Raw genomic sequence first — 8,397 nt, 5'->3', positions numbered from 1 at the left:
GCCTAAAGACACAAACGTAAAAACATTGAGTCATCCACACCAGCGCCTTTAAAGACTGCGCTGATACGGACAGGCTGGAGTGGTGACTGGCAGCTGCAGCGTCAGAAGAGTTTATTCAGGATTTTCAGTTCATCTCAGGATGGAGAGAGCCTTGATGGATTCGTAAATAAATCTTTCCCCGAGGCACCAGATGGGTGGTGTTTGGCCAAGGACAAAAGAACATGTAAACAATCGTGAACATGAAGGTCACTCGCGTGTGCTTTTATGTGAATGGTCTCGATGCAGTAGACTACCTTCCTGGGACTGCCGTTACTGAAGACAGTTCGACCTCAGTCGACTGTGTAGAGGTGCAGCAACCTTCGAGGCTGAAAGTTGAAGCAAATGCAGAAGTGCCCCAAGTTGCAATGTCATGGCCACTAGGTGGCTGGCTCCAAAAAACGTCCAGTTCAGTGTAAGTCAAATTTAGGAATTCCCAACTTCTCCCTACAAATACGAAGTCAGTGTGTTTTCTCGACAAGAAGCTGGGGTCTCAGTCGCTAAGTTTGATTCTGACACACAGTATGAGGGTGCTGATTTTGAAAATGATGTTGTGTTAAGAATTTAAGTATTAACAGGTGACATGTTTGGGGAGTGTCTGCCTTAATTCACAGGTCTAACACCCAGGGTCCCACCCTAGCTCCACCCATGGTCCACCCCGTTGCACAAATTTAGATTTTCTGGCTCCAACAACATACAAGATGGTGGCGAGCATGAACCTAAACTCTAGACCTCCATCTTCTTCTTCTTTGGGCATCCGGGTGACATGGCGGTCTATTCTGTTGCCTACCAGCATGGGGATTGCCAGTTTGGGTCCCCGTGTTGCTTCCGGCTTGGTCAGCTTCCCTGCAGACACAATTGGCCGTGTCGGCGGGTGGGAATGCGGATATAGGTATGTGTCCTGGTTGCTCCACTAGCGCCTCCTCACTGGCAGGTGAAACGATGCAGCTGGCGACTCCACATGTATGGGAGGAGGCATGTGGTAGTCTGCAGCCCTCCCTGGATCAGCAGAGGGGGTGGAGCAGCGACTGGGACGGCTCGGAAGAGTGAGGTAATTGGCCAGATACAATTGGGGAGAATAAGGAGAGGGGGAATTCATCTTGTCTTCTTCCTGCTTATTAGGGGTCGCCACAGCGCCACAGCGACCCCTAATAATCTGTTTCCATCTCTTCCTGTCCTCTGCATCTTCCTCTGTCACACCAGCCACCTGCATGTCCTCCCTCACCACATCCATAAACCTCCTCTTTGGTCTTCCTCTTCTCCTCTTCCCTGGCAGCTCCATATTCAGCATCCTTCTCCCAGTATACCCAGCATCTCTCCTCCACACATGTCCAAACCATCTCCATCAGTCTCTCTTGCTTTGTCTCCAAACCGTCCAACCTGAGCTGTCCCTCTAATATAATCGTTTCTAATCCTGTCCTTCTTCATCACTCCCAGTGAAAATCTTAGCATCTTCAACTCTGCCACCTCCAGCTCCACCTCCTGTCTTTTCATCAGTGCCACTGTCTCCAAACCATACAACATAGCTGGTCTCACTACCATCTTGTAAACCTTCCTTGCTGGCACCCTTATGTCGCAATTCACTCCTGACACTCTTCAACGTGCCTGCACTCTCTTCTTCACCTCTCTTCCGCACTCCCCGTTACTTTCAACAGTTGACCCCAAGTATCTCTATGTGGTAGAGATACTTGGGGGCACGAACTGAGGAAGCCTCTTGGATGAGAGGTGAAACGTCTTCACGGATATATACCAAGTCCAGTTGCACTTGATTCAACTCCTTTAGACACTCCTTGCATCCTGACCATTCCACTGTCCTCCCTCTCGTTCATGCATAGGTATTCTGTCTTGCTCCTCCTGACTTTCATTCCTCTTCTCTCCAGTGCATACCTCCACCTCTCCAGGCTCTCCTCCACCTGCACCCTACTCTCACTACAGATCATAATGTCATCCACAAACATCATCGTCCATGGAGACTCCTGCCTGATCTCGTCCATCAACCTGTCCATCACCACTGCAAACAAGAAAGGCCTCAGAGCCGATCCTTGATGTAATCCTACCTCCACCTTGAACCCATCTGTCATTCCAACCACACACCTCATCACTGTCACACTTCCCTCATACATATCCTGCACCACTCCTACATACTTCTCTGCAACTCCCGACCTCCTCATACAATACCACACCTCCTCTCTCGGCACCCTGTCATAAGCTTTCTCTAATTCTACAAAGACACAATGTACCTCCTTCTGACCTCCTCTATACTTCTCCATCAACATTCTCAAAGCAAACATCACATCTGTGGTGCTCTTTCATGGCATGAAACCATACTGCTGCTGCTGCTGATCACCACCTCTCCTCCTCTTAACCTAGCTTCTACTATTCTTTCCCAAATCTTCATGCTGCTGCTGATCATCACCTCTCCTCTTAACCTAGCTTCTATTACTCTTTCCCAAATCTTCATGCTGTGGCTGATCAACTTTATACCTCTGTAGTTGTTACAGTTCTGCACATCACCCTTGTTGTTGAAAATCGGTACCAGTATGCTTCTTCTCCACTTCTCAGGCATCCTCCCACTTTCCAGGATTGTGTTAAACAATCTAGTTAAAAACCCCACTGCCATCTCTCCTAAACACCTCCATACCTCCACAGGTATGTCATCAGGACCAACTGCCTTTCCACTCTTCATCCTCTCCATAGCTGCCCTCACTTCCTCCTTGCTAATCCACTGAACTTCCTAATTCACTATCCCCACATCATCCAACCTTCTCTCTCTCTCATTTTCTTCATTTATCAGCCCCTCAAAGTACTCCCTCCACCTTCTCAACACACTCTCCTCGTTTGTCAGCTCATTTCCATCTCTATCCTTGATCACCCTAACTTGCTGCACATCCTTCCCAGCTCAGCCCCTCTGTCTAGCCAATAGGTACAAGTCCTTTTCTCCATCCTTAGTGTCTAACCTGTCATACAACTCACGTTGCGCTTTTCCTTTGCCTTTGCCACCTCTCTCTTCGCTTTACACTGCATCTCCTTGTACTCCTGTCTACTTTCTTCATCTGTCTGACTATCCCCCTTCTTCACCAACCTCTTCCTCCTCACCTTCTCATCACCTCCATTCCCTTCACCAACATGCCCATTGAAGTCCGCTCCAATCACCACTTTACCCTCCTTGGCTGCCCTCTCCACCAAGTTGTCCAACTCACTCCAGAATTCTTCTTTCTCCTCCATCTCACACCCAACTTGCAGGGCATATGCGCTGATAATATTCAGCAATACACCTTCGATTTCCAGCTTCATACTCATCACTCTGTCTGACACTCTCTTCACCTCCTGCACACTCTTGACACACTCTTCCTTCAAAATTACCCCTACCCCATTTCTCCTCCCATTCACACCATGGTAGAAGAGTTTGAACCCACCTCCAATACTCCTGGCCTCACTCCCCTTCCACCCTGTCTCTTGCATATACAGTATACCTACCTTTCTTCTCCTGGGCTGTTCCAGTGGCGTCTGGACACTGCTTGGCATCCTGCACATCATAGTCTTCATACATTTTATAATTCCATTATCCTCTTTCAATGTTGCATTGTGTAAAATGTGTCAACACAACATCCATTGCACGTTGTCCGTCTTGGGAGAGAGATCCTCCTCTGTTGCTCGCCCTCGGTTTCCTCCTATTTTTTCTCCCTGTTAAAGGGTTTTAGGGAGTTGTTCCTTATCCAGTGTGAGGCTCTAAGTAAAGGATGTTGTGTTGCTGTAAAGCCCCTTGAGGCAAATTTGTGATATTGAGCTATACAAATAAAATTCACTTGACTCTCCATCATATCAGCCAGCTCTCTCCCTTTACCAGTCATAGTGCCGACACTCAAAGTTCTGACTCTCACCTCCACACTCCTACCCTTCCTCCTCTCCGGCTGCCTGTGGACATGCCTTCCCCCTCTCCTCCTCCTTCACCCAACAGTAGCATTGTTTCCACCGACACCCTTCTAGCCAAAATGTCTTTATGCATGCTCAATAACCCAGGTAAAACTAAACGTCATGTCCAGATGAACTGATTCACCGTTCTTTGACTTCTAGCCAAAAGAACTGGTGGTGGTCACTGATAATCCGGGCCTCGACCGACCTGGTATGGAAATCTGATTTATGATCTGCATATTTGATTTGGCAAAGGGTTTACGCCAGATGCCCTTCCTGATGCAACCTGCCCCATTTATCCAGGCTTGGGACCGGCACTAAGAATGCACTGTCTTTCCCTGAGAATGCACTGGCTCGTGCATCCTCAGTGGCTGGGTTAAATATTCCCCTTCAGAAACCAGTGGGTGACATCATAGGTGCTGTGGCCATCTTTTTCATAGTCATTTATCCTGACAGGACACTGCTGAGAAGTGAAACTGGAAGACCATCTGAGAAACAGATGGATGATACAGATCAGTCCACGTGCTAAGTTGGAAATGCTTCTGTAAGCAATATGGACAAGATTAGGAAGCCAGTGAAACCAAAACCATCACAAGAAATGTGTCTGTTTGGGTTTGGTTCTGTTTGGGTCTGATCTGGTAATGTGTAGTTCAGCAGCATTGCAGACTAGTTCTGTTTGGTTTGATCTGGTCATTTGTAGTTCAGCAGCATGGCAGACTGGTTCTGTTTGAGTCTGATCTGGTAATGTGTAGTTCAGCAGCATGGCAGACTGGTTCTGTTTGGGTTTGATCTGGTACTGTGTAGTTCAGCAGCATGGCAGACTGGTTCTGTTTGGGTCTGATCTGGTACTGTGTAGTTCAGCAGCATGGCAGACTGGTTCTGTTTGGGTCTGATCTGGTACTGTGTAGTTCAGCAGCATGGCAGACTGGCTCTGTTTGGGTCTGATCTGGTAATGTGTAGTTCAGCAGCATGGCAGACTGGTTCTGTTTGGGTCTGATCTGGTAATGTGTAATTCAGCAGCATGGCAGACTGGTTCTGTTTGGGTCTGATCTGGTAATGTGTAGTTCAGCAGCATGGCAGACTGGTTCTGTTTGGGTCTGATCTGGTAATGTGTAGTTCAGCAGCATGGCAGACTGGTTCTGTTTGGGTCTGATCTGGTAATGTGTAGTTCAGCAGCGTGGCAGACTGGTTCTGTTTGGGTCTGATCTGGTAATGTGTAGTTCAGCAGCGTGGCAGACTGGTTCTGTTTGGTTCTGATCTGGTAATGTGTAGTTCAGCAGCGTGGCAGACTGGTTCTGTTTGGTTCTGATCTGGTAATGTGTAGTTCAGCAGCGTGGCAGACTGGCTCTGTTTGGGTCTGATCTGGTAATGTGTAGTTCAGCAGCATGGCAGACTGGTTCTGTTTCGTTCTGATCTGGTAATGTGTAGTTCAGCAGCATGGCAGACTGGCTCTGTTTGGGTCTGATCTGGTAATGTGTAGTTCAGCAGCATGGCAGACTGGTTCTGCTTGGGTCTGATCTGGTAATGTGTAGTTCAGCAGCATGGCAGACTGGTTCTGTTTGAGTCTGATCTGGTAATGTGTAGTTCAGCAGCATGGCAGACTGGCTCTGTTTGGGTCTGATCTAGTAATGTGTAGTTCAGCAGCATGGCAGACTGGTTCTGTTTGGTTCTGATCTGGTAATGTGTAGTTCAGCAGCATGGCAGACTGGCTCTGTTTGAGTCTTATCTGGTAATGTGTAGTTCAGCAGCATGGCAGACTGGTTCTGTTTGGGTCTGATCTGGTAATGTGTAGTTCAGCAGCATGGCAGACTGGTTCTGTTTGGTTCTGATCTGGTAATGTGTAGTTCAGCAGCGTGGCAGACTGGTTCTGTTTGGTTCTGATCTGGTAATGTGTAGTTCAGCAGCGTGGCAGACTGGCTCTGTTTGGGTCTGATCTGGTACTGTGTAGTTCAGCAGCGTGGCAGACTGGCTCTGCTTGGGTCTGATCTGGTAATGTGTAGTTCAGCAGCGTGGCAGACTGGTTCTGTTTGGGTCTGATCTGGTAATGTGTAGTTCAGCAGCATGGCAGACTGGCTCTGCTTGGGTCTGATCTGGTAATGTGTAGTTCAGCAGCATGGCAGACTGGTTCTGTTTGGTTCTGATCTGGTAATGTGTAGTTCAGCAGCATGGCAGACTGGTTCTGTTTGGGTCTGATCTGGTACTGTGTAGTTCAGCAGCATGGCAGACTGGCTCTGTTTGGGTCTGATCTGGTAATGTGTAGTTCAGCAGCATGGCAGACTGGTTCTGTTTGGGTCTGATCTGGTAATGTGTAGTTCAGCAGCATGGCAGACTGGTTCTGTTTGGGTCTGATCTGGTAATGTGTAGTTCAGCAGCATGGCAGACTGGTTCTGTTTGGTTCTGATCTGGTAATGTGTAGTTCAGCAGCATGGCAGACTGGTTCTGTTTGGTTCTGATCTGGTAATGTGTAGTTCAGCAGCATGGCAGACTGGCTCTGTTTGGTTCTGATCTGGTACTGTGTAGTTCAGCAGCATGGCAGACTGGTTCTGCTTGGGTCTGATCTGGTACTGTGTAGTTCAGCAGCATGGCAGACTGGTTCTGTTTGGGTCTGATCTGGTACTGTGTAGTTCAGCAGCATGGCAGACTGGTTCTGTTTGGGTCTGATCTGGTACTGTGTAGTTCAGCAGCATGGCAGACTGGTTCTGTTTGGGTCTGATCTGGTAATGTGTAGTTCAGCAGCATGGCAGACTGGTTCTGTTTGGTTCTGATCTGGTAATGTGTAGTTCAGCAGCGTGGCAGACTGGTTCTGTTTGGTTCTGATCTGGTAATGTGTAGTTCAGCAGCGTGGCAGACTGGCTCTGTTTGGGTCTGATCTGGTACTGTGTAGTTCAGCAGCGTGGCAGACTGGCTCTGCTTGGGTCTGATCTGGTAATGTGTAGTTCAGCAGCGTGGCAGACTGGTTCTGTTTGGGTCTGATCTGGTAATGTGTAGTTCAGCAGCATGGCAGACTGGCTCTGCTTGGGTCTGATCTGGTAATGTGTAGTTCAGCAGCATGGCAGACTGGTTCTGTTTGGTTCTGATCTGGTAATGTGTAGTTCAGCAGCATGGCAGACTGGTTCTGTTTGGGTCTGATCTGGTACTGTGTAGTTCAGCAGCATGGCAGACTGGCTCTGTTTGGGTCTGATCTGGTAATGTGTAGTTCAGCAGCATGGCAGACTGGTTCTGTTTGGGTCTGATCTGGTAATGTGTAGTTCAGCAGCATGGCAGACTGGTTCTGTTTGGGTCTGATCTGGTAATGTGTAGTTCAGCAGCATGGCAGACTGGTTCTGTTTGGTTCTGATCTGGTAATGTGTAGTTCAGCAGCATGGCAGACTGGTTCTGTTTGGTTCTGATCTGGTAATGTGTAGTTCAGCAGCATGGCAGACTGGCTCTGTTTGGTTCTGATCTGGTACTGTGTAGTTCAGCAGCATGGCAGACTGGTTCTGCTTGGGTCTGATCTGGTACTGTGTAGTTCAGCAGCATGGCAGACTGGTTCTGTTTGGGTCTGATCTGGTACTGTGTAGTTCAGCAGCATGGCAGACTGGCTCTGTTGGGTCTGATCTGGTACTGTGTAGTTCAGCAGCATGGCAGACTGGTTCTGTTTGGTTCTGATCTGGTACTGTGTAGTTCAGCAGCATGGCAGACTGGTTCTGTTTGGGTCTGATCTGGTACTGTGTAGTTCAGCAGCATGGCAGACTGGCTCTGTTTGGGTCTGATCTGGTAATGTGTAGTTCAGCAGCATGGCAGACTGGTTCTGTTTGGTTCTGATCTGGTAATGTGTAGTTCAGCAGCATGGCAGACTGGTTCTGTTTGGGTCTGATCTGGTACTGTGCAGTTCAGCAGTGTTGCAGCTCTGTAGTGGGGTAACACCCTTGGATGGAGGTTTGGTGAACCCCTCGCTAAAGCTCTTACCTCATCGCTGTCTCATACAGTAACATGATAAGATGAACAAATACCCTGGCTGATGTGAAACGGGACACACACACACACACACACACACACACACACACACACACACACACACACACACACACACACACACACGTAACCACCCTCGCTGTTTAGTGTCACAATAAGACGTGATTACTGGCTATACGTCTGTCAACCGTGGGAAATTCAATTCCACTGGGTAGCACACATGTATTGTAAGTATTTGCAGGCCTTTTGTGTGTGTGTGTGTGTGTGTGTGTGTGTGTGTGTGTGTGTGTGTGTGTGAATGGCAGGGTATCTGTGAATGGGAGTGTGACCCGGTGTTCATGGTATACATTACCCTCTGTTGTTAAACTCTGACCCGCTCTCACAATTATTGCCATGCATATTTCATGGAGGCCGCCGACAGGAACACACGTATCTTTTACTGCTCGGACCGCTCGCCCTCCGTCGCCCTCCGTCGCCCTCCCTCGTCCTCCCTCG

Source organism: Lampris incognitus, chromosome 9, assembly GCF_029633865.1.
Source record: "Lampris incognitus isolate fLamInc1 chromosome 9, fLamInc1.hap2, whole genome shotgun sequence".
NCBI lineage: Eukaryota > Metazoa > Chordata > Actinopteri > Lampriformes > Lampridae > Lampris > Lampris incognitus.
The sequence above is the reverse complement of the archived record's forward strand: the minus strand, read 5'-3'. Positions refer to the sequence as shown.